Genomic DNA, 27435 nt, shown 5'->3' on the forward strand with positions numbered 1-27435 from the left:
TCATTCTCCTGGTTCTTGAATGTATATTTGGCAATGATATTCTTAACAATTGATAGAAGTCCATTTTCTGAGAATTCAGAGAAGACATTCTCTTTCTTTTAAATGCCAGCCTCAAAAGTATTTAGAGAATATCTTCATATGTTTCCTTAGACTTTGATGCCTTAGAGTTTCTGATATCACATTCTTTCCTGAGTATTCACCTTGGGTCTTTTCCTCTGGGTGAGATTGAACTGGTCAACATGCTTATTGAAATGGTGCCCAGAATAGCATGGATTATTTCAGAGATGATATGAAAAGGGAATATGCTTGGGGATTATTAGTTCCTGGGAAAGAAGCTTATTAATGTAGCTAACATGGAAGTTTGTGTTTAAAGATCTATCACGTTACTCATTTTCAACTTATGAACAACTAAAGGTACAGAGATTTTTCACTTCATTTATTAACAAGACAGAGTTTTCCTATCCCATGCTTGTAAAATTGATTTTTTAACATTTTTTAGGATAAAAAGTAACATATGTTCACTAAATGAAAGTTGAAAATGTGAAAAAATGAAAAAAAACCCCATCATCCATAAAAATAGGTGTATTTTCTCAGCAATGTTTGCTCTCCATGATTTAAAAAATACAAGCATGATTATAAAATTGAACACACTAATTCTAAAATTATTTTTTTCTGATAGAAGTAATATACAATATTACTAATAGTAGAAAAAGATTAAATACGGGAAAGTAGAAAGAAGACAGCTTTTACCACAAATGATGTTGAATATTTCTGCCTGTGTTTATTTGCCATCTGCATATCTTCTTTGGTGCAATGTCTAATAAAATATTTTGAACATCTTAAAAATCAAATTGTTCATTTTATGATTGAGTGTTGTTGTTACATAGCCAAGTAAGATTCACTAAATCTTCATTTGGCATGGCAAAGGTAACTCTACTGTTTCCATGGAAAATTGCTCTAAAAACCAACAGAGAAGGTCTCAGAAAAGTCCCCTTTCCGTGGGTCCAACAGTGTTCCTCTACCTTGTTTTCTACCCAATCTCAACTTTTCTTTAAAAGAAAATCAAAACTTATCTATAGATGTACATGTAAATAGAAATCATCTTCTGAAATACTAATTGAAAATTTAGAACTATACCCTTAGAATTTTGTGAAGACCATAGAGTGAATGAGAACTATCTTGCTCTTATCACCTAAAATATAGCCAGTTTTACTTTCTAAAACTTATGGATTGACATATAGAAGGTCAGGTAATAACTCTAGAGCTTTATAATAGAACATTATTAGCATTTATAAAAGATATTTCTTTAATTATATTATCACCTAACAATGACCATACAGTGGATAGGAGAGTAATTTGAAAATTTCCTTATAGTAACTTCTCTGCTTATAAGGAAATATTAATAAATATGAACAGATATTCTACCTATCTATGGATCTGGAAAAGCATTTATTCACTAATACATTGTATTTGTGTTCTCTAATTTAGCATCATCTTTTCATCTTGCTTGATTTTCCTGCAGCTAAACATCTGTAGTTTCCCCTCTAAAAAAAGCAATGACAATCTTTCTTACAAATTACATTCTCTGATTTCCTTGTCAACCTGCTTCAAGAAAATCCATGTGTTCAAAACGCTTGCTCACAGTCTGCCCCACAGCAAATGGTTGTTTAACCCAAATATCTAAGCAGCAAACTGAGCTGATCCTTCTGGAGAAAGGGTGGTTGAGCAGCTGAGACCACTGCGTAGTTGAGGAGAAGACCACACATCCTGAGCTCCCCAGTCTGCTTGAGCAGAGGACAGCTGATAACTGGATATGCAGTGTTCCCAGACGTCACTGGTCCCAAACCATTTCTTCTGCCTGCCAGTGCCACAAACACAGTGGGAATGCCATCCCCTTCACAATCAGCTTTAATCCTCAGAGTTTTTTCTGGTCCTTTATGCACAGATGTTACTTGACGTTCTCATGGAATGCCAAGATTTCCACAAGCCTTCTTGATTTTTTCACAGTGGCCAAGATCAGAAGTAGAGCCTACCAATACTGCCATCCTGCACGGACTTTCTAATTTCAAAAGCAACTCTTCTCTCTCTGCAACCCACTCTAAGTTTTTCTTGACCATCTTGAGCCCTTCGGGAGTTACTTCTTTGAGGTCCTGATGAGGCTGTTTGTCTTTCTGTTGGCTTCCATCTACTGATGGCCAGAGTCTCCAGGAATCATTATCAATAACATCAGCAAGAACAATTTCTTTGGGGGTTACATCAACACCAAATTTGATCTTCATATCAACCAGCGTACAGTTCTGGGGCAACCAAGATTTCTCCAGTATTTCAAAAAAGAGCCTATGTAGTATATGACATGATATCCACTTCAGTTTGGCCTATGAGAAGTTCACCAAAGCAAAATTTTGGAGCAATTAGCTGTTCCTCAGATGACTGTGGGTCATTACTGGCATCATCCTTGAAAAACGTCTCCACTTTAGGTGGGCAAAACTTATATCCTTCCTTGTCATCAGGATTTCTTTTGAGAAAAGAATCAGTTGCTATTCTTCTGCAAACCCATTCAGTTGGAATCATTTCACACTCGGGAGAAGCAAAAGCTGTCTGTTTCCCCACATTTTCTGGTGAAAGCAGTTTTGACACTTGCTTCCTGTAACAACTGAAAAATACAACTGGTAATTTTATTTGAGATTGCAGCTTTTACCTTTTACTTCCGGGTGATTCTTGACTTTTTTTTTTTTTTTTTTTTTTGACAGTCTCAGTCTGTCACCCATGCTGGAGTGCAGTGGCACGAGTGCAGTAGCACGATCTCAGCTCACTGCAAGCCCCGCCTCCCGGGTTAACGCCGTTCTCCTGGTTCAGCCTCTCGCGTAGCTGGGACTACAGGCGCCCACCACCATGCCCAGCTAACTTTTTGTATTTTTAGTAGAGATGGGGTTTCACTGTGTTACCCAGGGTGGTCTCTCCTGACCTCATGATCCTCCCGCCTCTGCCTCCCAGAGTGCTGGGATTACAGGCGTGAGCCACTACGCCTGGCCCAGGTGATTCTTTCTAACTGCATTTCCTGCTGTTATCTGGTCCTTGAACTGCAGGAGGATTCTGGACTATCTAATAATTTATGGACTTTGTTTTACCCTCATTCAGTTTTTTAACAATACTTAGTACCACAGCTGTTGCCAATATCCTGAGTGGGCTGAAGGTTGTGACCCCACTGGGAAGAGAGGCAGAAATCTCGGATACAGGTTCGTCATCAGAAGTGCCTTTTGTGAATATTTTCTCCTGGTGTATAGCTTGTCGTCTAAGGTTCTGAATAGTGTCTTACAAAGAGCAGAAGTTCTTGACTTTGATGAATCACTATCAATTTTATCTTCATGATTGAGATCAGATTTCATATCTAATAAGTCTTTGTTTAATCCAAGGTATCAATTTGTGGTCTTATGATTTCTTCTGAATTTTTATTTTTTCTTACACTTCAGTTTGTGATTCATTTTTATTTAATTTTCACATATGGTGTGTTTCATGTGCGTCCGTGTGAAGAGACCACCAAACAGGCTTTGTGTGAGCAATAAAGCTGTTTATTTCACCTGGGTGCAGGTGGGCTGAGTCCGAAAACAGTCAGTGAAGGGAGATAAGGATGGGGCCGTTTTATAGGATTTGGGTAGGTAAAGGAAAATTACAAAGGGGGTTTGTTCTCTGGCAGGCAGGAGTGGGGGTCGCAAGGTGCTCAGTGGGGGAGATTTTTGAGCCAGGATGAGCCAGGAAAAGGACTTTCACAAGGTAATGTCATCACTTAAGGCAAGGACCGGCCATTTACACTTCTTTTGTGGTGGAATGTCATCAGTTAAGGTGGGGCAGGGCATATTCACTTCTTTTGTGATTCTTCAGTTACTTCAGGCCATCTGGGCGTATACGTGCAAGTCACAGGGGATGTGATGGCTTGGCTTGGGCTCAGAGGCCTGACATTCCTGCCTTCTTATATTAATAAGAAAAATAAAACAAAATAGTGTTGAAGTGTTGGGGCGGCAAAAATTTTTGGGGGGTGGTATGGAGAGAGAATGGGCGATGTTTCTCAGGGCTGCTTCAAGTGGGATTAGGGGTGGCATGGGAACCTAGAGTGGGAGAGATTAAGCTGAAGGGAGGTCTTGTGGTAAGGGGTGATATTGTGGGGATGTAAGAAGAAACATTTGTCGTATAGAATGATTGGTGATGGCCTGGATACGGTTTTGGATGAATTGAAAAACTAAATAGAATAAGAGAAGGAGAAAAACAGGTATAAAAGGACTAAGAATTGGGAGGACTTAGGACATTTAATTAGAGAGTGCCTACGGAGGTTCAGCATAGTCCTGCCAGCAAAGATTATTTATTTACTTCAAGAGTGAAGAGTGGCAGTTTGGGGATAGCAGGAGGAGATATCAGCTGTGATGGCTTGGAGAAACAGTGTAAACCGGCAGTGTAAACAAGAGCAGGGCATGTATGAGTAGTTGAGAACGGTGAATAGGAGTATGACTAGACAGAAGATAGTAGGGATGACAAGTTATTTGGGGGAACAGTCTCAGTTGGTCTGGTGTCTGGAATGAGACTGGGGCCTAATAAAAAGGAGCGTCTATACAGGAGCTTAAAAGGGCTGTACCTTGTAGCATTCTGAGGACAGGTCTGACTTCTGAGAAGGGAAAGTGGTAAAAGTACTACTGTCCAGTCCTTTTTAAGTTGGTGGCTGAGCTTGGTGAGGTGTGTTTTTAATAGAATTAGTCTGTCACTGAATACTAAGAGCCTGAAAAAATGCTTGGCTGATTTGACTAATAAAGGCTGGTCTGTTATCAGACTGTATAGAGGTGGGAAGGCTAAACTGAGGAATTATGTCTGACAGAAGGGAAGAAATGACTGCAGTGGCCTTCTCAGACCCTGTAGGAAAGGCTCCTACCTATCTGGTGAAAGTGTCTACTTAGACTAAGAGGTATTTTAGTTTTTGTGACTCAGGGCATGTTGAATAAAGCTAATTTGCCAGTCCTGGGCAGGGGCAAATCCTTGAGCTTGATGTGTAGGGAAGGGAGGGGGCCTGAATAATCCTTGAGGAGTAGTAGAATAGCAGATAGAATAGCAGATGGAACACTGAGAATTTATTTCCTTGAGGATAGATTTCCACGATGGAAAGGAAATGAGAGGTTCTAAGAGGCGGGCTAGTGGCTTGTACTATAGCATAGCCTGTTTTTGCTGGTGTGTGGCGATTAGGCCTGGTGGAACTGCCATCAATAAATCAAGTGTGATCAGGGTGAGAAACAGGGAAGAAGGAAATGTGGGGAAATGGGATGAACATCAGGTGGATCAGAGAGATGCAGTCATAAGGGTCAGGTGTGGTATCTGGAATAATGTGGGAGGCTGGATTGAAGTCCGGGCCAGGAACAATGGTAATTGTGGGGCTTAATGAAGAGTGAGTACAGCTGAAGGAGCCAGGGAGCAGAAAGTATATGCGTTAGGTATGAGGAAGAAAATAGATTTTGGAAGTTATGAGAAATGTAGAGAGTGAGTTGAGCATAGTTTGTGATTTTGAGGGCCTCTAAAAGTATTAAAGCAGTGGCAGCCACTGCACACAGACATGAGGGCTAGGCTAAAACAGTAAGGTCATGTTGTTTGGGCAGAAAGGCTACAGGGTGTGGTCCTGGCTCTTGTGTAAGAATTCTGACCGCACTAACCATGCCTAGGAAGGAAAGGAGTTGTTGTTTTGTAAGGGATTGAGGTTTGGGAGATTAATCAGACATGATCAGCAGGGAAAGCACGTGTGTTTTTACAAGAATTATCCCGAGATAGGTAACAGATGAGGGTGAAATTTGGGCTTGACTGAAGTAATGGGGGCTGTCTGTGAAGCCTTGCGGCAGTACAGCCCAGGTAATTTGCTGAGCCTGATGGGTGTCAGGGTCAGTCCAAGTGAAAGCGAAGAGAGGCTGGGATGACGGGTGCACAGGAATAGTAAAGAAAGCACGTTTGAGATCCAGAACAGAATAATGGATTATGGAGGGAGGTATTGAGGATAGGAGAGTATATGGGTTTGGCACCATGGGGTGGATAGGCAAAACAATTTGGTTGATAAGGCATAGATCCTGAACTAACTTGTAAGGCTTGTCTGGTTTTAGGACAGGTAAAATGGGGGAATTGTAAGGAGAGTTTATAGGCTTTAAAAGGCCATGCTGTAGCAGGCAAGTGATAACAGGCTTTAATCCTTTCAAAGCATGCTGTGGGATGGGATATTGGCATTGAGCGAGGTAAGGGTGATTAGGTTTTAATGAGATGGTAAAGGGTGCATGATCAGTTGCCAAGGAGGGAGTAGAGGTATCTTATACTTGTGGTTAAGGTGGGAGAATACAAGAGGAGGACGCAAAGGAGGCTTTGGATTGGGAAGAAGGGCGGCAATGAGATGTAGCTGTAATCCAGGAAGAGTCAGGGAAGCAGATAATTTAGTTAAAGTGTCTCGGCCTAATAAGGGAACTGGGCAGGTGGGGATAACTAAAAGTAGTGCTTAAAAGAGTATTGTCTAAGTTGGCACCAGAGTTGGGGAGTTTTAAGAGGTTTAGAAGCATGGCTGTCAATATCCACAACAGTTATGGAGGCAAGGGAAACAGGCCCTTGAAAATAAGGTAATGTGGAGTGAATAGCCTTGGTATTGATTAAGAAGGGGACAGATTTACCCTCCACTGTGAGAGTTACCCGAAGCTCGGCGTCCGTGATGGTCTAGGGGGCTTCCGAGGTGATCGGGCAGCATCAGTCTTCAGCCGCTAAGCCAAGAAGATCTGGGAAGCAGTCAGACAGCCTTGGGCCAGAGTTCCAGGGGCTCTGGGAGTGGCTGCCAGGTGAGTTGGACAGTCCAATTTCCAGTGGGGTCCCGCACAGATGGGACGTGGCTTAGGAGGAATCCTGGGCTGCAGGCATTCCTTGGCCTGGTGGCCACATTTCTGGCACTTGTAGCAAGCTTCTGGGGAAGGAGGTTCTGGAGGAATGCCTGGCTGCTGTGGTTCAGGTATTTGGAAGTTCTTGTGTGCTGGAGATGTGGCTGGGGTTTGTCTCACAGTGGAGGCAAGGAATTGCAACTTTTTTCTATTATTGTACAGCTTGAAGGCGAGGTTAATTAAATCCTGTTGTGGGGTTTGAGGGACAGAATTTAATTTTTGGAGTTTTATTTAATGTTGGGAGTAGATTGGGTAATAAAATGTATTTTGAGAATAAGACGGCCTTTTGACCTTTTAGGGTCTAGGGCTGTAAAGTGTCTCAGGGTTGCTGCCAAATGAGTCATGAACTGGGCTGGATTTTTATATTTGATGAAAAAAGAGCCTAAACGCTATCTGATTTGGGATAAAGAAAAAGGAGCATTAAACTTGACTATGCCTTTGGCTCCAGCCACCTTTTTAAGAGTAAATTGCTGGACAGGTAGGGGAGGGCTACTCACAGAACGAAACTAAGCCAGACCAGGTGTGATGAGGGGAGGCAATAAAAAGATTACAGGGTGGAGCAGTGGAGGCTGAGGAAGAATTGGGACCTAGCTCAGCCTGGCGAGGAGCAGCCTGGGGAGGAGGGGAGAGGTCAGATGGGTCTGTAGAAAAGGAAGATTAGAAAGGCTCAGTGATGCTTGGGGTTGGGACTGAGGGAGAGGAGAGAGGGAAAGAAGGAAGATTTGGGATGAGTTGCACTGGGCACAGAGACTAGGAAGGGACTGATGTGTAAAAGAATGCCTGGACGTCAGACACCTCAGACCATTTGCCCATTTTATGACAAGAATTATTTAGATCTTGTAGGATGGAAAAATTGAAAGTGTTGTTTTCTGGCTATTTGGAACTATTGTCGAGTTTGTATTAGGGTCAAATGGCATTGCAGAAGAAAATAAGGCATTTAGGTTTGAGGTCAGGTGTGAGTTGAAGAGGTTTTAAGTTTTTGAGAACACAGGCCAAGGGAGGAGGAGGAATGGAGGGTGGAAGGTTGCCCATAGTGAAGGAAGCAAGCCTAGGGAAAAGAGAGACTAGAGACATGGAGGGAAGGGGTTCGGGGGTTCTTACCTTCCAGAAAGCAGGAAAGGGGTTGGGGCATGGAAATAAGGGGTTGGGGCGCAGAGATAAGAGGTTGGGGCATGGAAATAAGGGATTGGGTGCAGAGATAAGAGGTTGGGGTGCGGAAATAAGGGATTGGGTGCAGAGATAAGAGGTTGGGGTACTTTCCCCTCCTCTAGAAAAGCGGGACTTGCCGCTCAGGGTGACGAAGGGGTTGGGGATTTCTTGCCCCCCAGAAAGGCAGAGAAGGGGTAGAGACACAGAGAGAAGGAGTTGGGGTACTTGCCCCTTCCCCAGAAAAGCGGGACTTGCCGCTAAGGATGAAGGACAAAGGCAGGCATCCCTGTGTGGTCTGACACTTTTGAAACATGGGTGAATAATCAGAGAGGCATCCCTGCAATGATTAAACACCAAGGGAAGCCTGCCTTCCCAGTCCGTGACCAGCGCCAGAGTTTTGGGTCCATGGATAAAATGTGTCTCCTTTGTCTCTACCAGAAAATGAAAGGAATTGAAATTAAGAGAAGGGACAGATTGAAGTGTGGCACCAAGATTGAAAGGAGAAAGAGGTTGAGGGATAGTGAGGGAAGCTGGAGAAGAGAGTAAAAAGAGGCCACTTACCAGATTTGAAATTGGTGAGATGATTCTTGGGCTGGTCGGTCTGAGGACCTGAGGTCGTAGGTGGATCTTTCTCATGGAGCAAAGAGCAGGAGGATGGGGGATTGATCTCCCAAGGGAGGTCCCCCGATCTGAGTCACGGCACCAAATTTCATGCACGTCTGTGTGAAGAGACCACCAAACAGGCTTTGTGTGAGCAATAAAGCTGTTTATTTCACCTGGATCCAGGTGGGCTGAGTCCAAAAAGAGTCAGCGAAGGGAGATAAGGTGGGGGGGCCGTTTTATAGGATTTGGGTAGGTAAAGGAAAATTACAGTCAAAGGGGGTTTGTTCTCTGGCGGGCAGGAGTGGGGGTTGCAAGGTGCTCAGTGGGGGTGCTTTTTGAGCCAGGATGAGCCAGGAAAAGGACTTTCACAAGATAATGTCATCACTTAAGGCAAGGACCAGCCATTTACACTTCTTTTGTGGTGGAATGTCATCAGTTAAGGTGGGGCAGGGCATATTCACTTCTTTTGTGATTCTTCAGTTACTTCAGGCCATCTGGGCATATACGTGCAAATCACAGGGGATGTGATGGCTTGGCTTCGGCTCAGAGGCCTGACAGTGTGAGGCATGGGTCAAGATTGAAAAAATTTTGCAAATGGATGTTCAATTTTTTCAGACCATTTGTTGAAAAAATTCCCTTTTCTGCACTGAGTTTTCTTTGTACCTTTATCAAATATTAATTGATAATTTATATGTGAGTCTTTATCTGGACTTTGTTTTGTTACAGTGATTTATGTGTCTGTCCTTTCACCAATATGACATTGTTTTGATTAATGTAGCTTTATACTTTAATCTTGATCTATACATCTTGATTAACGTGGCTTGAAATGAAATAATTAAGTCCTTGGGCTTTGTTCTTTTAAAAATTATATCAGCTCTTGACTTTTTTCCATATAAATTTTAGAATTAGCTTGTCAATTTCTCCAAAAAGAATATTGCTGGGACTTTTTTGTAAGACTGCATGGAATCTATGGAAGGTTAATTTATGATTAACATTAATAAATTAATATAACAATATTGAGACTTGCAAATCTTGAATAATGAACATCTCATATTTGTTTAGGCCTTTGATTTCTTTCACTGGCATTTTGGAGTTTTTGATATGCAGATTGTACACTTGTATAAACATATTTTGTTAAATTTATATCAAAGTGTTTCTTATTTTTGTTATTATTATAATAGCACTGCTTGAAAACTTTCAGTTTCTATTGGTAGTATATAGAATGTAGACAGAAATGTGATTTTGTGTATTAAATTTACATTGGCCTTCTAACTATTGACCTTGCTAAATTTACTAATTAGTTCTAATACCTTTCTTGTAGATTCTTACAATTTTCTAAATATACAATAATGTCATCTGCAAATAAACATTTTTACTTCTTCCATTCTAATCTGTAGGTCTTTTTTTAAAAAATTTCTTCCCTTATTGCACTTAGAATTTTCAGTGTGTCTAAAAAAAGTGGTTAGAATGGACTTCTCAGACTTATTCCTGGTATTAGGGGCAAAGCATTTGGTCTTTTAGCATTAACTCTGATGTTAGCAGCCCATTTTGTGGATACTCTCCCTCAGTTTGAGGAAGCTCCTTTCTATTATTAATTGCTGAGAATTTTTGTTATGGTTGGATTTCAAATTTTGTCCAATGATTTTCTGCATCTCTTGAGATGAGCAATGTTTTTCTTCTTTTGTCTACTGATGTGGTGAACTAATTTAATTAACTTTTGAATGCTTAACTATCTTTTCAAGATGAAATATACCTCACTTGGCAAAGATATATTATCTTTTTTTACATATTGTTGGATTGTAAGTGCTAGCATTCGATTGAATATTTTCATATCTATGCTGTGAGGGATATTTCATCTGTAGTTTTCTTATAATGTCTTTGTTTTTAATATCAGGTAATGCTGAGTTTATAAAATGAACTGGATGTCATTCCCTCCCCTTTTACCTTATGGAAAAAATTGTGTATAATTATATTACATTTTTCTGAAATGTTAGGAAAAATGTGTTAGTACAGCCATCTGGACTTGAAGATTTTTCTTTGAGAATTTTAAACCACAAATTCAATTTCTTTAATATACAGTAGCTTATTCAAGATACGTATTTCTTCTTCAGTGAGTTTTGCTGCTGTGTCATGTATGACACATGTATGATTTATTTTTACATTTATAAATGACTAGGAAGGATCTGAAATAATTTTCTAACCTTCATTCCTAAAATTGATAATTTGTGTCTTCTCTCTTTTTATCTTGGCTGATATGGCTAGTCACTATTAATTTATGGACTTTTTTCAGGGGAACACCTCTTTGGTCATTGGTTCTCTCTTTGCTTCTCTTTCATTGTTTTTCTAGTTCATTGTTTTCTTCTGGTATTTTTATTTCCTGGAAATTTTGGGTGGATTCCCAAGAATCAATATTGTAGGCCATTGTTTTTTTAAAAAACACTGTGACCTATAATAACAAATAATTTTTATATCATACTTCATTATGTGCCCAAAAAGCCCATTTACATATAGTTAAAACAAACTTTCACAAAACAACACTTAGCCATATTACATGTGATAAAGTATTTTTTTTTTTTTCAATTCAATTCTATTTTGTTCCAGCCTGGATGAATTCTCTTTTGTTAACAAGAAGCTGTTCACAACCTGCTAAACTACCTTCACAGACTACTAATTGTTAGTGACCTGCGGTTTGAAAAGCATTGCTGAACATAATTCTGATAACAAATCATGTATACAATGCTTGTGAGACCCTCTACTATTTCTTTTTTCCTTTTATTGATACATAGTGTTTTACACATTTATGGGGGTACATGCGAGCATTTTTAATGTGCATCAAACGTGTAAGATCAAGTCAGGGTATTTGGGGTATCCATCATATTGAGTATTTGTCATTTCTGCATGTTGGTAACATTTCAAGTTCTTTCTTCTAGCTACTTTGAAATATACAATATATTGTTGTTAACTATAGTCACCCTAGTCTGCTATTGAAAATTAGAACTTATTTCCTCTATCTAACTGTTAGTTTATGCTTCTTCATGAACCTCTTTTCCTTTCTCCCTCTGCCCACTCTCACACCCTCCCAAACTCTGGTATCATGTCTACCCTTCTATTGTCTATCTCCAGGAGATCAAGGTTTTTCGTTCCTACATATGAGTAAGAATATGTGGTATTTGACTTTCTGTGCCTGGATTTTCTATTGTCTATCTCCAGGAGATCAAGGTTTTTAGTTCCTACATATAAGTAAGAATATGTGGTATTTGTCTTTCTGTGCCTGGATTATTTCACCTGACATAATGACCTTTATTTCCATCCATGTTGCTGCAGATGACATGATTTCATTCTTTCTTGTGAACAAACAGTATTTCATTGTGTATATATACCACATTTTCTTTATCCATTCACCCACTGATGAACACTTAGATTGAGTCCATACCTTTGCTATTGTTAAGTATTCCCTTTTCTATACATCCTTGACAGCATCTGTTTTTATTTTTTTTGTGTCTTTTTAGGAATAACCATTCTAATTAGGATGAGATAATATCTCATCATGGTTTTGATTTGCATTTCTCTGATGATTAGAGATGTTGAGCATTTTTTAATATGCTTGTTGGCTTTTGTGTGTCTTCCTTTGAAAATTGTATATTCATGTCATTTGCCCACTTTTTAATTGAATTATTTGTTTTTTTTTAATTGTTGAGTTGTTTGTATTCCTTGCATATTCTGGATATTCGTCCCTGGTTGGATGAATAGTTTGCAACTACTTCCTCCCATTCAACAGTTTGTCTCTTCACTTTGTTAATTGTTTCTTTCACTGTGCAAAAACTTTTTTAGTTTACTATGGTCCCATTTGTCTATTTTTGTTTTAGTTTTCTCTGCTTTTGAGGTCTCAGCCATAAAATCTTTGCCTAAACAAATATCCTGGAGTGTTTTCCCTTTGTTTTCTTCTAGTGGTTTTATAGTTTCAGGTCTTACTTTTATCCATTTTGATCCATTTTGAATTGATTTTTATATAAGGTGGAAGATAGGGGTCCAGTTTCATTCTTCTGCATGTGACTATCCCATTTTTTTCAGCACTATTTATTGAAGAAGATATCCTTTCCTTAGTGTATGTTCTGGGCACCTTTGTTGAAAGTCTGTTGGCTGTAATTATGTAGATTTATTTTTGGGTTTTCTATTCTCTTCCATTGGTTTCTGTGTCTATTTCTATATCAATACCATGCTTTTTGGTTACTATAACCTTGTACTATATTTTGAAGTCAAGTAGTGTGATGCCTCCTGCTTTGTACTTTTTGCTCAGGATTGTTTTGGTTATACTGGCTCTTTTTTTATTCCATATGAATTTTAGAATTTTGTTTTCTATTTCTGTAAAAAATGACATTGGTATTTTGATAAGGATTTTATTGGATCTGGATATTTCTTTGGTCATTTTGACAATATTGATTCTTCTGATCCATGGGCATGGGATGTCATTCTATTTGTTTATGTCTTCTTTAATTCATTTTATCAGTGTTTTATAGTTTTTCTTGTAGAGATCTTTTACCTCCTTGGTTAAATTTATTCCTAGGTTTTTTTTTTTGGTAGCAATTGTCAATGGGATTGTCTTCTTGATTTCTCTTTTGGCTGTTTTATTATTGGTTATAGAAATGCTACTTATTTTTATATGTTAATTTTATATTTTTCAACTTTATTGAATTTGCTTATCATTTTTAGGTGGAATCTTTTTTTTCTAAATATAAGATTATTTCATGTGCAAAGAGAGACAATTTGACTCCCTCTTTTCCAATTTGAATGCCTTTTATTTTTTACTCTTGTCTGATTGCTCTGTCCAGGGAGAATAGTATTTTTAGCATTATGTTGAATAGGAGTAGTGAAAGTGAGCATCCTTGTCTTGTTCTAGTTCTTAGAGAAAAGGTTTTCAACTTTTCCCCATTCAGTATGATATTGGCTGTGGATTTGTCATATATGGCCTTTATTATTTTGAGGTACGTTCCCTCTATGCCTAGTTTGTTGAGAGTTTTTATGATGAAGTGATGTTGAATTTTATCAAATGCCTTTTCTGCATCTATTGAAATGATCATGTAGTTTTTGCCCTTCATTCTGTTCATGTGATGTGTCACATTTATTCATTTGCATATGTTTTTTTTTTTTTTATTATTATTATTATTATTATTATACTTTAGGTTTTATGGTACATGTGTGCAATGTGCAGGTAAGTTACATATGTATACATGTGCCATGCTGGTGCGCTGCACCCACCAACTCGTCATCTAGCATTAGGTATATCTCCCAATGCTATCCCTCCCCCCTCCCCCCACCCCACAACAGTCCCCAGAGTGTGATGTTCCCCTTCCTGTGTCCATGTGTTCTCATTGTTCAATTCCCACCTATGAGTGAGAATATGCGGTGTTTGGTTTTTTGTTCTTGCGATAGTTTACTGAGAATGATGAATTGGAAATCATCATTTGCATATGTTAAACCATCCTTGTATCCCTGGGATGAAACCCTCTTGCTCATGGGGTACTATCTTTTTGACGTGCTGTTAAATTCATTTTACTAGTATTTTGTGGAGAATTTATGTGTCTGTGTTCATCAGGGGTATTGGTCTGTAGTTTTCTTTTTGTGTGTGTGTACTTGTCTGGTTTTGGTATCAGGGCAATGCTGACCTCCTAGAGTAAGTTAGGGAGAATTCCCTGTTGTTTGATTTTTTGGAATAGTTTGAGGAGGATTGATCTTAGTTCTTTATAGAATTTGAAAGTCAGTCTATCTGGTCCTGCGCTTTTCTTTTTTGGGAGTGTTTTTATTGCTGATTTAATGTCACTACTCATTATTGGTTTGTTCAAGTTTTCTATCTTTTCGTTATTCAATCTTGGTAGTTTGTATGTTTCCAGGAATGTATCCATTTTATCTAGGCTTTCCAGTTTATTAGTGTATAGTTATTCATAATAATCTCTGTCTCTGATGATCTTTTATGTTTCTTTGGCATCAGCTGTAATGTCTCCTTTTTTATTTTTAATTTTGTTATTTAGTCCTTCTCTCTTATTTTCTTGGTTAGTCTAGCTACAGGTTTGTCAGTTGTGTTTATGTTTCTGAAGAACTAACTTTTTGTTTTAATGATCCTTGTCTTTTAGTCTCTATTTTATTTAGTTCTCATCTTATCTTTATTGCTTCTTTTCTTCTGCTAATGTTGGGTTTGGTTTCTTCTTCCTTTTCTATAATAATTCTTTGAGGTGCATCATTACATTGTTTATTTGATAACTTTCTACTTCTTTTGATGCAGATGTTTATTGGTATAAATTTCCCTCTTAGTACTGCTTTAGTTGTATTCCAGATTTTGGCATCATGTGTTTCCATTTTTATTTGTTTCAATAAATGTTTTTATTTCCATTTTTATTTCTTCAGTCAGGACCATGTTGTTTTATTTTTATGTATTTGTATAGCTTCCAAAGTTGTTCTTTGTATTAATTTTTTGTTTTATTCCACTGTTGTATGGGAAAATACTTACTATAATGTCAAGTTTTAAGAATTTGTTGAGACTTCTTTCATGGCTGAAAATATGATCTATCCTGAAAAATGTTCCACATGCTGAGTAGAAAAAAAAGAGTATTCTGCAGTTGTTGAATAATATGTTCTGTAGGTGTCTGTTGGATCCATTTGGTCTATAGTCCAGTTAAATTCAATATTTTTTAGTTGATTTTACATCTAGATGATCTGTCTAATGCTTAGAGTGGGGTGTTGAAGTCTCTCACTGTTGTTGTATTGGAATTTATCTCTCTCTTTAGTATCGGGGGAACCAGCCCCCGATAATTCATGGTAGGTTCTTTTCTATTTTCACTAAGTGTCAGCCAGTCTGAGAAATAAAGGGAAAGAGTACAAAAGGGAGAAATTTTAAAACTGGGTGTCTGGGGGAGACATCACATGTCGGCACGTTCTGTGATGACCCCTGAGCCATAAAACCACCAAGTTTTCATTAGCAATTTTCAAAGGGGAAGGAGTGTACAAATAGAGTGTGGGTCACAGAGAGCACATGCTTTAAGGGAAACAAAAGATCACAAGGCAGATGAGCAGGGTAAGATCACAAGTTCAGGGCAAAACTAGAATCACTAATGAACTTCCGTGTCCCGCTGTGCACACATTGTCATTGATAAACATCTTAACAGGGTTCAAGAGCAGAGAACTGGTCTGAATATAATTCGCCAGACTGGAATTTCCTAATCCTAGCAAGCCTGGGGGCGTTGTAGGAAGCTAGGGCGTGTTTCATCCCTATCTACATCTGCATAAGGCAGACACCCCCAGAACGGCCATTTTAGAGGCCCCCCCAGAAATGCATTCTTTTCCCAGGGCTATTAATTATTAATATTCCTTACTAGGGAAAGAATTCAGTGATATTTCTCTTACCCATTTTTGGTAATAAAAAAAATACGGCTCTGTACTGCCCGGCCCACAGGCAGCCAGACTTTAAGGTTATCTCCCTTGTTCCCTGAAAATCGCTATTATCCTGTTCTTAAGGTGCCCAGATTGCATATTGTTCAAACACAAGTGCTCTACAAACAATTCTGCAGTTAATGCAATCATCACAGGGTCCTGAGGTGACATACATCCTCAGCTTAGGAAGATGACGGGATTAAGAGGTTAAAGTAAACACAGGTATAGGAAATCACAAGAGTATAGATTGGGGAAGTGATAAATGTCCATGAAATCTTCACAATTTATGTTAAGAGATGGCAGTAAAAACAGGCATAAGAAATTATAAAAGTATTAATTTGGGGAACTAATAAATGTCCATGAAATCTTCACAATTTATGTTCTTCTGCCATGGCTTCAGCCAGTCCCTCTCTTCAGAGTCCCTGACTTCTCACAATACTTTAGATCTAGTAATATTTTCTTTATGAATCTGGGTACTGCAGTACTAGGTGCATGTATATTTACAATTATTATATCTTCTTGCTGAATTGATTCATTTATCATTATCATCGCATAATGACCTTCTTTGCCTTTTCTTACTATTTTTGACTTAAAGTCTCTTTTACCTAATGTAAGTAAATCAACTTCTGCTCATATTTGGTTTATGTGTGCATGGTATATCTTTTTTAATCCTTTTTCTTTCAGTCTATGTGTGTCTTTACAAGTAAAATGTGTTTCTTGTAGGCAGCACATAGTTGGATCATATATACTTCTTTTAATCAATTAAGCCAGTCTATATCTTTTAAGTGGAGAATTTAATCAATTTACATTTAAGGTTATTATTGTTATGTGAAGTTTTTTTGTTTTGTTTTGTTTTTTGTTTGTTTGTTTTTTTGTTTTTTTGACAAGAGTCTCACTCTGTTGCCCAGCCTGGAGTGAAGTAGCATGATATCAGCTCACTGCAACGTTCGCCTCCCAGGTTCAAGTGATTCTCCTGCCTCAGCCACCCAAGTAGCTGGGATTACAGGCATGTGCTACCACACCTGGCTAATTTTTGTATTTTTCTTTACTAGAGGTAGGGTTTCACCATGTTGGCCAGACTGGTCTCAGACTCCTGACCTCAGGTGATCTGCCCACCTCGGCCTCCCAAAGTGCTGGGATTACAGGCGTGAGCCACCACGCCTGGCCATATGTGAAGTTTTGTTTCTGTCACATTGTTCATTGTTTTCTTGTTGTTTTGTATATTCTTCATTCCTTTCTTTTTCTTTTATTGTTTGTCATTGTGGTTTGGTAGTTTTCTATAGTGGTACTGTTTGAGTTCTTTCTCTTCCTCATTTGTGTGTTTGTTTTACCAGTCAGTTTTATACTTTGTTGTGTTGTTGTGATGGTAAATACTGTCTTTTTCTTTCAGGTTTAGGACTGGCTTGAGCATTTCTTGGAGGACCAGTTGAGTGGTGATGAATTTTCTCAGCTTTTGCTTCTTTTGGAAAGACTTTTTTATTTTTCCTTCATTTATGAAGAATAATTTGCTGGAAATAGATCTTTTGCTGGCAATATTTTTTTTTTTCTTAGCCCTTCGAATATATCATCTTATTCTTTCCTGGCAGAAAAGCTTCTACTGAGAAATTCACTGTTAGTCTGATGGGGGTTCCTTTAAAGGTGACTATATGTTTTCTCTCGCTCTTTTTGGAATTCTTTCTGTGTATTTTACTGTAGACATTTTGACTGTAATGTTTCATGAAAACTTTTTTGCATTGTATCTGTTTGGGGATCTTAGAGCCTGTCGTATCTAGATGCCTTAATCTTTTGCTAGATTTGGGAAGTTGTTATGTATTGTTATGTTGAATACGTTTTCTAATCCTTTTGTCCTCTCTCTGCCATCTGAGACCCCAGTAATTCAAATATTTGGCCACTTTATGGTGTTTCATATACTATGAAGAATTTGCTTATTCTTTTTTCTTTATTTTTGTTGGGCTGTGTTATTTCAACAGACTTGTTTTCAAGTTCTGGGATTCTTTCTTCTGCTTGATCTAGTCTATTTTTGTTGAAGCTTTTGAATATATTTTGTATTTCATTAAATGAATTCTTCAGTTTATGAACTTCTGGTTGGCTATTTTTTTAATGATCTCTATCTTTGGCAAATTACTCATTCATATCCTGAATTGTTTTTCTAATTTCTTTGTAATTTTTCAGAAATTTCTTGTATTCCACTGAGCTTCTTTGATATTCAAATTTTGAATTCTTTTCCCATGATTTCATTCATTTGTTTTTTATTGTAGTTTGTCACTCGAGAGTTATTGTGTTCCTTTGGAGGTGTATATTTCCTTGATTTTTCATGTTTCTTGTGTTCTTACATTGATATTGACATATCTGAAATAATATTAGTTTCTTCCAACTTGTTGAATTTGCTTTTATAAAGGAAAACTTTCTTGAAGATGTATCTATGGTTTTTGTTGGGTAGAATGTTTTGGCTTTGATTCTGGGTGCATGCAGTAGTGTAGCTTTCAACAGCATCAGTGGTATCTGTGATCTCCTAGGTGGCTTAGGGTACAGCTGGAAACTAGTGAAGTTCTGCTGGGGACTGGGAAGCCAAGTAGGCTAGTTTTCCAGCACCATTGGTACCAGTGTTGGGCTGAGCATGCCTGTTCTTGGGCACCGGGGAGGCAGTGTAAACTGGCACTAGTATTAGTGGGTCCAGGCAGGCTAACCCTTGGGCCTTCTGGAAGCTTATTCATATGCTGGTAGTGGCAACTTTGGGCAAGGTGGGTGGCAGGTTCTTGGACCTCTAGGCAACCAGCATGGGCAACGGTAGAGTCAGTGGCAGAACAATCCTCTGGGTCTTGAGAAGTATGTGCTGGTGTTGGTGGTGGCTGCAATGGGCTGTGTGGGCCAGTCTTTAGGCTTGCAGGCAGCACATGCAGATAAGTGCCTGTTGTGGTATTCTCATTTTGGTGAGTAGGCCCCTGGGAGGAGTGTTTAGGTTCCGATGGTGGTGAACCGAGTTGGGAAATCCCCTGGCCCCTAGACTATGTGCTCTCGTATGGAAAGTGGGTAAATCTGGGTCAGGTGAGCTTGTCCTCAGGCCTCCAATGGTGTATGGAGGAGCCACCCATGGTACAAAGGGGTTGGGTGATCCGCAGGCCACTGGTGGAATGCTTGCATGGGGGAAGCAACAACTGTGCTGTTATCCTGCCACTGGGGAGGGTAGTGCTGCCTTCATTGGCAACAGCATAGGCCAATGGATGGGGAATGTGTGCACCACTTGCACCTCAGTCCCAGTAGCACTGCACCTTATCCCCAGGTGTGATAGCCCAGGGTCACTCAAGCCTAGATCTTGGGGACGCAGCCTGCACTTCTCTTGAGCCCCAGCTCCAGCACTGCTGGACTCCAAGACAGCATATAGTTTGTTGGGCCTCTACTATTTCTTGATCCATGACATTGATAAAAATTAAAAACAAGTTGAATAGGACACATGGTCTAGACTCACAGCATATTCCAAGAAATCTCTCACCAGGTTCAAACAAAGTCATTAATTTCTTCATTAATTCAACAAATATTGAGCCATTACCTATGTGCCAGGTATCAATTTAGATACTGGGGATATAGCAGTGAACAACACAGATAAAGTATTTGATCTATGAAATTTCTATTCTAGTGGGTAAAAACAGTCAATAAACAAAATATACAAATAAATATGTCAAGTGACGATAAGTGCCATGAAGAGAAAGAAAGTAGGATAAAGAGAGACATGGGAATGCCATACTATTTTATTTGGGATGGTTAGTGACTATTTCTATGAAAAGGTAATATTTGAGCAAAGAACTGAAGGAGTGAGATATATATGGGGAAACTATATTCCAAACAGAGGGTACAGCAAGTGCAAAGTCACTGAGGAAGGGTCATGCTTGAAATTTGAAAGGATTGCAGCCAGGGAGGGGAGTGGTAGAGATGGGTTTAGAGAAGTAGCAGTGTCCAGGCTGCAGATTCTTCTACGAGCCATGGAAATGACAGATTTTACACTGAGAGAGAAGGGAGCTATTGGAAGTGTTCTGCAGCTGAGTTATATGACTTGACTTACACTTTAAAAGAATTATTCTGACTGCTGTGGGGAGAACAGACTATAGGGAAGTAATATGATAGCAGGAAGATCAATTAGGAAACTCTTGCAAAAGTCCAGGCAAAGGATGATGGTGACCTGGATTAGGGAGATAACAATACAGATGTAGAGAAGATATTAAGTTATCTACGTACTTAGAAGGAAAAGCTGACCCATTTTCCTGATAAATTGTATGGACTACAAAAGGACAGAAGACAACCCCTATTCTCTATCATTCCATTTTATATGTTTTTATAGCTTTCGTTACCATTTATAATTATATTATATATTTTTTGCCCACTTATTGATTGTCTTCCTTAACCAGTAGAGTAGGTATTCCACGATAGCAGAAACCTCACCTATCTCGTTCACAACCAAAGTTCAGCACCTAGAAGAGTACCTGGTACACAGCAGGTGCTCAATAAATATTTGTTTGTATGGAGGAGTGAAAAGAAAGGGATTTGGCTTCTATGATGAGCCTTTAATATATTTCTACCCTTCCCACTCCAATCCTACTTCTGGGAATCTATTTTGAAGAAATTTCACAAAGGCAAAAACTTATCCCGATAGATACTCATCAAAGCAACCTATTCTTACAGTGGAAAATTAAGCACATTCTAACAGTTTGTTAGGAGCAGAATTTGGGACACTTCCCAAAAGGTTCAAAGAAGACATTGCCCACTTTTGGGACAGGATGGTCAATGGTTAGAAACAGTCTGCTCTGCCAGGGCTTAAGCACCCAGAGATCAGCAGACCCATGAGCACTGGGTTATGCCAGCTAGATGGCAGGGTTATGTTAGTTCATTTCAAACCACGCATTCTAATTACAAACTCTTAAAATCTCAAGGGTTTAATTTAAAAAGTTTTACAGCAGGCTTTGAACCAGTTCCTGGGGCCTCATTATTTTCAACTCTCCTCACCACAGGCCTATGTGGCGGGAGTTTAGGGAAAAGAGAGAAGACTATGGGGAAAAGAGGGGAAAGAGAAGTGTATATGATTGAAAAGCCCAAACGAAAGAAAGTGGGAGTAGAAGTTTAATTAAAACCCAGCTGGGCAATTTGCATCAGTGAGTTTAACCCTGAGAAGGAAAACAGGCTTAGGAAATGCCATATGAATGTGGGTATGCTTGCCCCCCAAAGAGCTAACATTTACAATAGACATTGCAGTACAGCCATGGCAGGTACTCAGCACCTTTCTGTGTGCAAACATGAACATATTGAAATGTACAATTTTACTAATTAAAGACCCCCTTTAGTCTACTGACAGAGTATAAAAAGTAAATAAAACATAACCCCATTTTTTTCTCCCCAAAGATAGAATTATTTTTTAAATTGCACAGCAAAATTCTGAATTCTAGTACTCAATCTTAAGTATATTTACTCTCAAAGCTAAGAATTTCTGAACTGAAAGGTACTTAAGGCATTTTGACTCTTCATTTTTCAAATAAGGAAAATAATGCTCAGAGAGTATCTCAACATAGTAAAGAAAGGAAGAAGATGCTGTATCTTTCCTGATCTATATTTAAGCTCTCTCTTCACTGTTCTGCACTATTTTCTAGTTATTTCTGGGATTATTTATTCAACAAACACTGAGCCTTCTAGTGCAATGCACTGGTTAACCACGGGGAAAAGTGCACACAAAGATGAAACAGGAATAAATTCTATCTTCTGGAGTTGTATACTCTGGATGTAAATGTTCTTATATTCATTCTTTCTCTCTTTTCCTCAGCCTGCTTCTAAAAAGAACTTGAGGTGGTCAAGGTTTAGACCATTATATATTTAAGATGTTGAAAAGATTTCATTCAACAATGCTTTTTGCATCAATAATAATTTTATTCACTATTAGTCAGACATATTTTTTCTTCACTTTAAGCCCTCTCCTTGACTTTCTGTAAGTACCTTAGAAATTTCCAAGTAAGTGTCATTTGCTTTGCCTATTGAAGTCAAATTATTTTATGTGTTTGAATTACAACTTGAAGGGGGCTATGCTTTTAGTAACTCATTTTTTGTGTTCAAATGCAAAAATTATTGAAATTATTCTATGCTTGTAGTCTATGATTGCTTATTCTGAGTTCCATTTGCCTCTTCTTAAGAAATCATTGTTGTCTAGAGAATGAAAAAAGACAGGTCATATTAATAAATCAATATTTATATTCAAAAAAAGATTTAAAATATTTTTTGAAAGAACTATTCTCATATAAAAACAAATCATCTCTGATAATATGTTTTCTAAAAGAGTTTGGCTTTTATGTTTATGCAAGACTGACTTCCTGCCAAGCCTTCACTCCAAGATATTTCACAGTGGAGGGTCCCAGTGTTTCCCCTTGTCACTTTATAGGATTAATTCGGTCCACTGTCATTCAGCTAAAATGCCTTGTATCTCTGGTTAGTGTGAAGTCCATAACTAAGCCCAAGTATTTGTTCTTTAAACTTTATAAAGTGGCTCTTCCATTCACTCTCAGGATGTGCCATTCATCATACCTTCAATGGCTGGGGAAAACGTACTGTCTCTTTATGGTCTTTTTAACGCTCTGCAAAATGATTTGTTAAAGGAAGGGTTTTGAAAGAAGTATTGTCCTTTTGGCTTAAAGTTTATAGTTTTTCAGCACTTACTATAAAAGGAACACATCCACAACCACATTTTTTTTTCTACAGGTAAAGGAATGGAATGTTTAGTCTGAAAGCTTAGAAGGAAGATGAGGTGCAGCATAAAGACAAAAGCAAAATTGGAAAGTTAAAACAGTAAGAAAGGAGAGAAAAATCCGAGATGAATTGTAGCAAAGTGATATATTTATCATTATCCCAGAATATATAAATCTCTTTTTTTGCCAGAATATTAAGTCTTTTGAAATGTTCCAAAAACACGAGAATCTAAAACTGATTCTCACTCTTGATTTCAACAATTAGTATTTCATGAGTTTCTGCCTCCTCTTGGTGAATTTTTTCATACTAACATTAGTTCCACATGGCACTTTTTCATCGCATGCAGGGATCACAACACAGGCACCTTTATCTTCACAATAAATGGATACTGAACTTTGAAAAATAATTTAGACCATTGTGAGCCAAGTAGGACCCAATACAAAGGGGAAAATGTAGGTACTATTTGGGCTTCCAGAAATTTCAAGAATTGAGTGGCATTCTTGGAGAAAAAGGCTCTCAGGTTGTCCTGAGGATAACACAGGTGTATTTTATCTGGTGTATCACTCAGGGATCTTGTTGGCAATCAACAAAAAAGAAAGCCTCGGTTAACTCTGCAAGGTAGGAATTTATTAGATGTGATTTGGATTGCTCTCATAATTGGTAGAGTATGTGGAGAAACAATCCTGACTCCACCAGGAACTAGGATCTGGATGTTCAGAAATACAGTCAAAATTATGCCACCAGAATTGGTTATAATGCTATTGCTGTGGCCACTGGCCACTGAATGCCACTAACACAGTTAATTCCATACACTCACACCTTCCTAGTGTCATCTGCGGAAGATTCAATGACCTCATGGACTTGAACTGACTACAGTCTAGCTACACAGGTTGAGGGGAAGGAATATATGTATTTGGCATTTTTAGCTAGTGCACTGGCTAAAAATAGGAAGGGCCTATCTTCCATTAAGAATCTGACTGTTTTAGGAGGCCCCCAAGCAGAATTAGGATCCAAATGCTGAGCAGCCAAAAAAGAAAAAGAAAACTAAAAATGCCCCCTTTTCTGGTTAAAATTAAACTGAATCAAGTGAGTCGAGAGCAGATTGGCAGTCTGTATTATTTTAGTCAAATCTGCACTTTTTCGTCCTTAGAAAGTTTTGAACTATGAATTATTAATAATAAGCCTTTTGTTAATATAGGTGCATCCCAGATACCAAAGATATATTCCGAAGTAAGGTGCCATTACTGGGGGAAAATCCCAGATATTTTGCTACTTAAAAACAACCTCGGGCTGGGTGTGGTGTTTCATGCCTGTAAACCCAGCATTTTGGGAGGCCAAGGCAGGTTCATTGCTTGAGTTCAGGAGTTTGAGACCAGCTTGGGCAACATGGTGAAACCCTGTCTCTACCAAAAACAGGAAAATTAGCCGGGCATGGTGGCACGTGCCTGTGGTCCTAGCTACTCAGGAGGCTGAGGTAGGAGGGGCACTGAAGCCTGGGAAGTCAAGGCTGCTGTGATCTGTGGTCACACCACTGCACTCCAGCCTTGGTGACAGAGTAAGACCCTGTCTCAAAACAAAACAAAAACACCAAAATACTCCGAGCTAATCAAATTTCTTTGAAAGAAAAATATGCATTTTTTTACACATAAGTTTGTTAAAAGTCAAGCATAGAACAAACTTCAAATCCAAATGAGTTGATAGAAAATTAGTTTGTCAGGCTGACTTATGGATCATGTTCTATCCAACTGGTTTCCCTTGTAAACTACTTTATAATTTTATATAATATTAAATTTAGTTTACTTCCCCCCCTTTCCAACACATAAGTCATAATCTGTCTCCCCATACTACATTATTTACATCGATGTAAAAATACTCTCTACTATCTCATCACCTTTAAAAATAAGCTCTTCTCTGGGTCCTTTATCCTTCCAGTTATCCCTTGATTTCTCTGCTTCCTTATCAAGAACAATGTATCAAAAGCATTTTGAATATGAGATTTCTCAAGTTCCTCATTTCCCTGATCTCCTCAGCCCACCCTAGCTGGCTTTCCAACTCATCTGCCACGTTACCTTGTCAAGGTTACCAGTAGTTCCCATGTGGATAGATCTCAAGGTTACTTTTTCATCTTTATTTATATGATTTTCCTATCAGCATTAAATAACATATGAATGTTGACATCTCGCGCCTTCCTGCCCCCTCCAAAAAAAAACTTCTCTCCCACAGCTATGTGATGCTGTAATAAGCTTGAGCTTTCCTCTTATTTCATGGGGCTAGTCTTTCCAAATCTCTCTCTCTCTTTTTTTTTTTTTTTTTTTTTTTGCCTCAAAATGTTGGTTTGCAGCATTCTCAATGTTCTTTTCCTGAGATTTCAATTTGGTCTAAAGCTTTGAATACCATCTATTTTCTGATGACTTCTAAATTTATATTTGCAGACCTGACTCTGCTCTGAAGTCTAGACTCATCTATTAAACTGCCTATCTAATATCTTCTCTTCATTCTGTACCCCAAACCTCTAAAGTCTAGACTCATGTCTCAAACTGTCTAGCTATTTTCTCTTCATCCCATACCCTCATTTTCCATTATCTCAGTTAAAGTTCTGAAAAACACTGATGGCTCAAGCCAAAAGCCTAGGTATCATCCTTGATCTTTGTTTACCTGTCTCTATCACATCCAATTCATTAGATCCACCCTCAAATTATAAAGGATCTATTAGATCCACCCTCAAATTATAAAGGATCACATTTTCCAAATATTATGACTTTTATTTATTTCTGTCCAGTTTATTTTTCTTGTCTTAATGCACTGATAAGGACCTCTATGAGTATGTTGAAGGTAGCACTAGAGTGAACATTCTTCTTTTGTTTGTGAATTTAATGTGAATGCATCTGACTTTTTACAACTGAGTATAATGCTTGCCGAAGGTTTCTGGTAGATATACTACTTCTTATAGGAAGTTTCTTTCTATTTTACTGTGCTGCTAATGTTTAATCATCATCGGGACTTGGATTTTTTCAATTTATTTTTTGGCATGAGCATAAATTTTTTTTCTTGTAATCTGTGAATTCAGAGAACGAATAGATGTATTAGGAATACATTATCCTTGCATTCCTGAGACTTATCTGTTTCCTCCATCTGCTCCCTCTGGACTTGCAAGACCTCTTGTGGCCATTCTTGTTTTTTGCAGCACTTTGTTCTGGGCGAGTTCTTGGTTTTCTTTTACCATGTGATACCATCTCTCTGGATCTTTTAGGGGGAGCCTGCCTTCTGTTTTTTTAATGCTGTGTTAGAGTTTTAGAAAAGATCTATCTTTCTAGTAATGGACGGCGAAGTTGAAGAGGCTGGAGCCTGTGCTTAGGGTGCCATCTTGAGGACAGTCAGGAAAAGACTCGAGTTATATAAAGACACTTGGGGATCTTCCAATTTAGAGGAATGCCCTTGATCCAGAGTGTAGTGACACAAAGCAGGACAAGGTGAGATGATAATTCAGAGAAGAGTGTCTCCAAAATTAATATTGGCTGAGTTCAAGTGAGGAGAGAGAAGAAACAGGCATGGTAAGAGGTGAAGACAAGGACCGTACAATGTCAAGGGCCAAGAAATTTAATTGAAAGCTAATTATTTCCTTTGAAAGTTTTCATCATCATCCCTCACAAAAATATTGCTAAAAATATTCCCATAAGTTCTGATTCTTGCATGTATAAAAGGGGAAAAGGGGTCCATTGCAGAGTTTCCTCTTATTCAATCTGATGACCAGTATTACCCAAAGTTTTATAGCCGGTTACAAGACAGAAAAAAATTGGGGAGATATTAAAGTCATATTGCAACTTCTTTCTAGAATAATAAAAGGATTTCTTTGATTTCAGTAAATATCATAGGCCTCTGTAGGATATTAAACAGGGACAGGAGCTAGAAATCCTTGATCAGTCTTGCAAAATTTTATTCAGTCCATGAATACCTATGGAAAGCTTTTGATGTGTCGGGTACTGTGACAGGTATTGGGGATACATCTCTGAGAAATATAGACATCAGCCAACATGAAACATATTGCCTGGTGGGGTAAGAGAATACCAAATAAACGTTAACCGTAAATGTGATGAGAAGTATTAAATGAAGCATGGGTGGTCTGACTGCAGGTAAACAGTGTGCATAGTCACGATACAGTGGGTTATAGAGTTTTCTTGAAGAAATTATCTTTAAATTGAGGAGGCAAAGAACCATTAGTCAGTCTTTCCAACCAAGCTCCTGTCTTCTGAAAGCTGGAAATAAAACCTGGATTTTTTTGGTCTAACTTACGTTTCCAAAGACACCTTTAAAATGAAGAGAGTGCGTGGTTTCTCAATCATTGAATTCTAGGGCCCCGGGCTTTTGTAACCATTGGCCATCTTTACCATCAGCAGTAAACTGGCAACTGGGTTGCATCATCACTGTCCTGACTCCTATTGAGCTGTGGACACCCATCATGAGTAGATGAAAGAGATATAAAACCAGGAGGGTCTGTTCCAGGGCAAATCCTCTGTGAGAAAAGACAGGTGTCACACTGCTCCAACAGCAAGCTGGAAAGGACTTGAGGAAGGGAAAATGTTTTAGTTGGAATTTCCTGATGACAGGTAATAGA

The 27435-nt window shown here is 38.5% G+C and overlaps 1 pseudogene; it reads right to left on the reverse strand.

The window, feature by feature from the left end:
* Nucleotides 1-1569: 1569 nt before the first annotated feature.
* LOC112134282 (bifunctional phosphoribosylaminoimidazole carboxylase/phosphoribosylaminoimidazole succinocarboxamide synthetase-like) lies at nucleotides 1570-27278 on the reverse strand (annotated as a pseudogene).
* Between the last annotated feature and the right edge of the window lie 157 nt (nucleotides 27279-27435).

The sequence above is a fragment of the Pongo abelii genome, chromosome 6, assembly GCF_028885655.2.
Source record: "Pongo abelii isolate AG06213 chromosome 6, NHGRI_mPonAbe1-v2.0_pri, whole genome shotgun sequence".
Taxonomy (NCBI): domain Eukaryota; kingdom Metazoa; phylum Chordata; class Mammalia; order Primates; family Hominidae; genus Pongo; species Pongo abelii.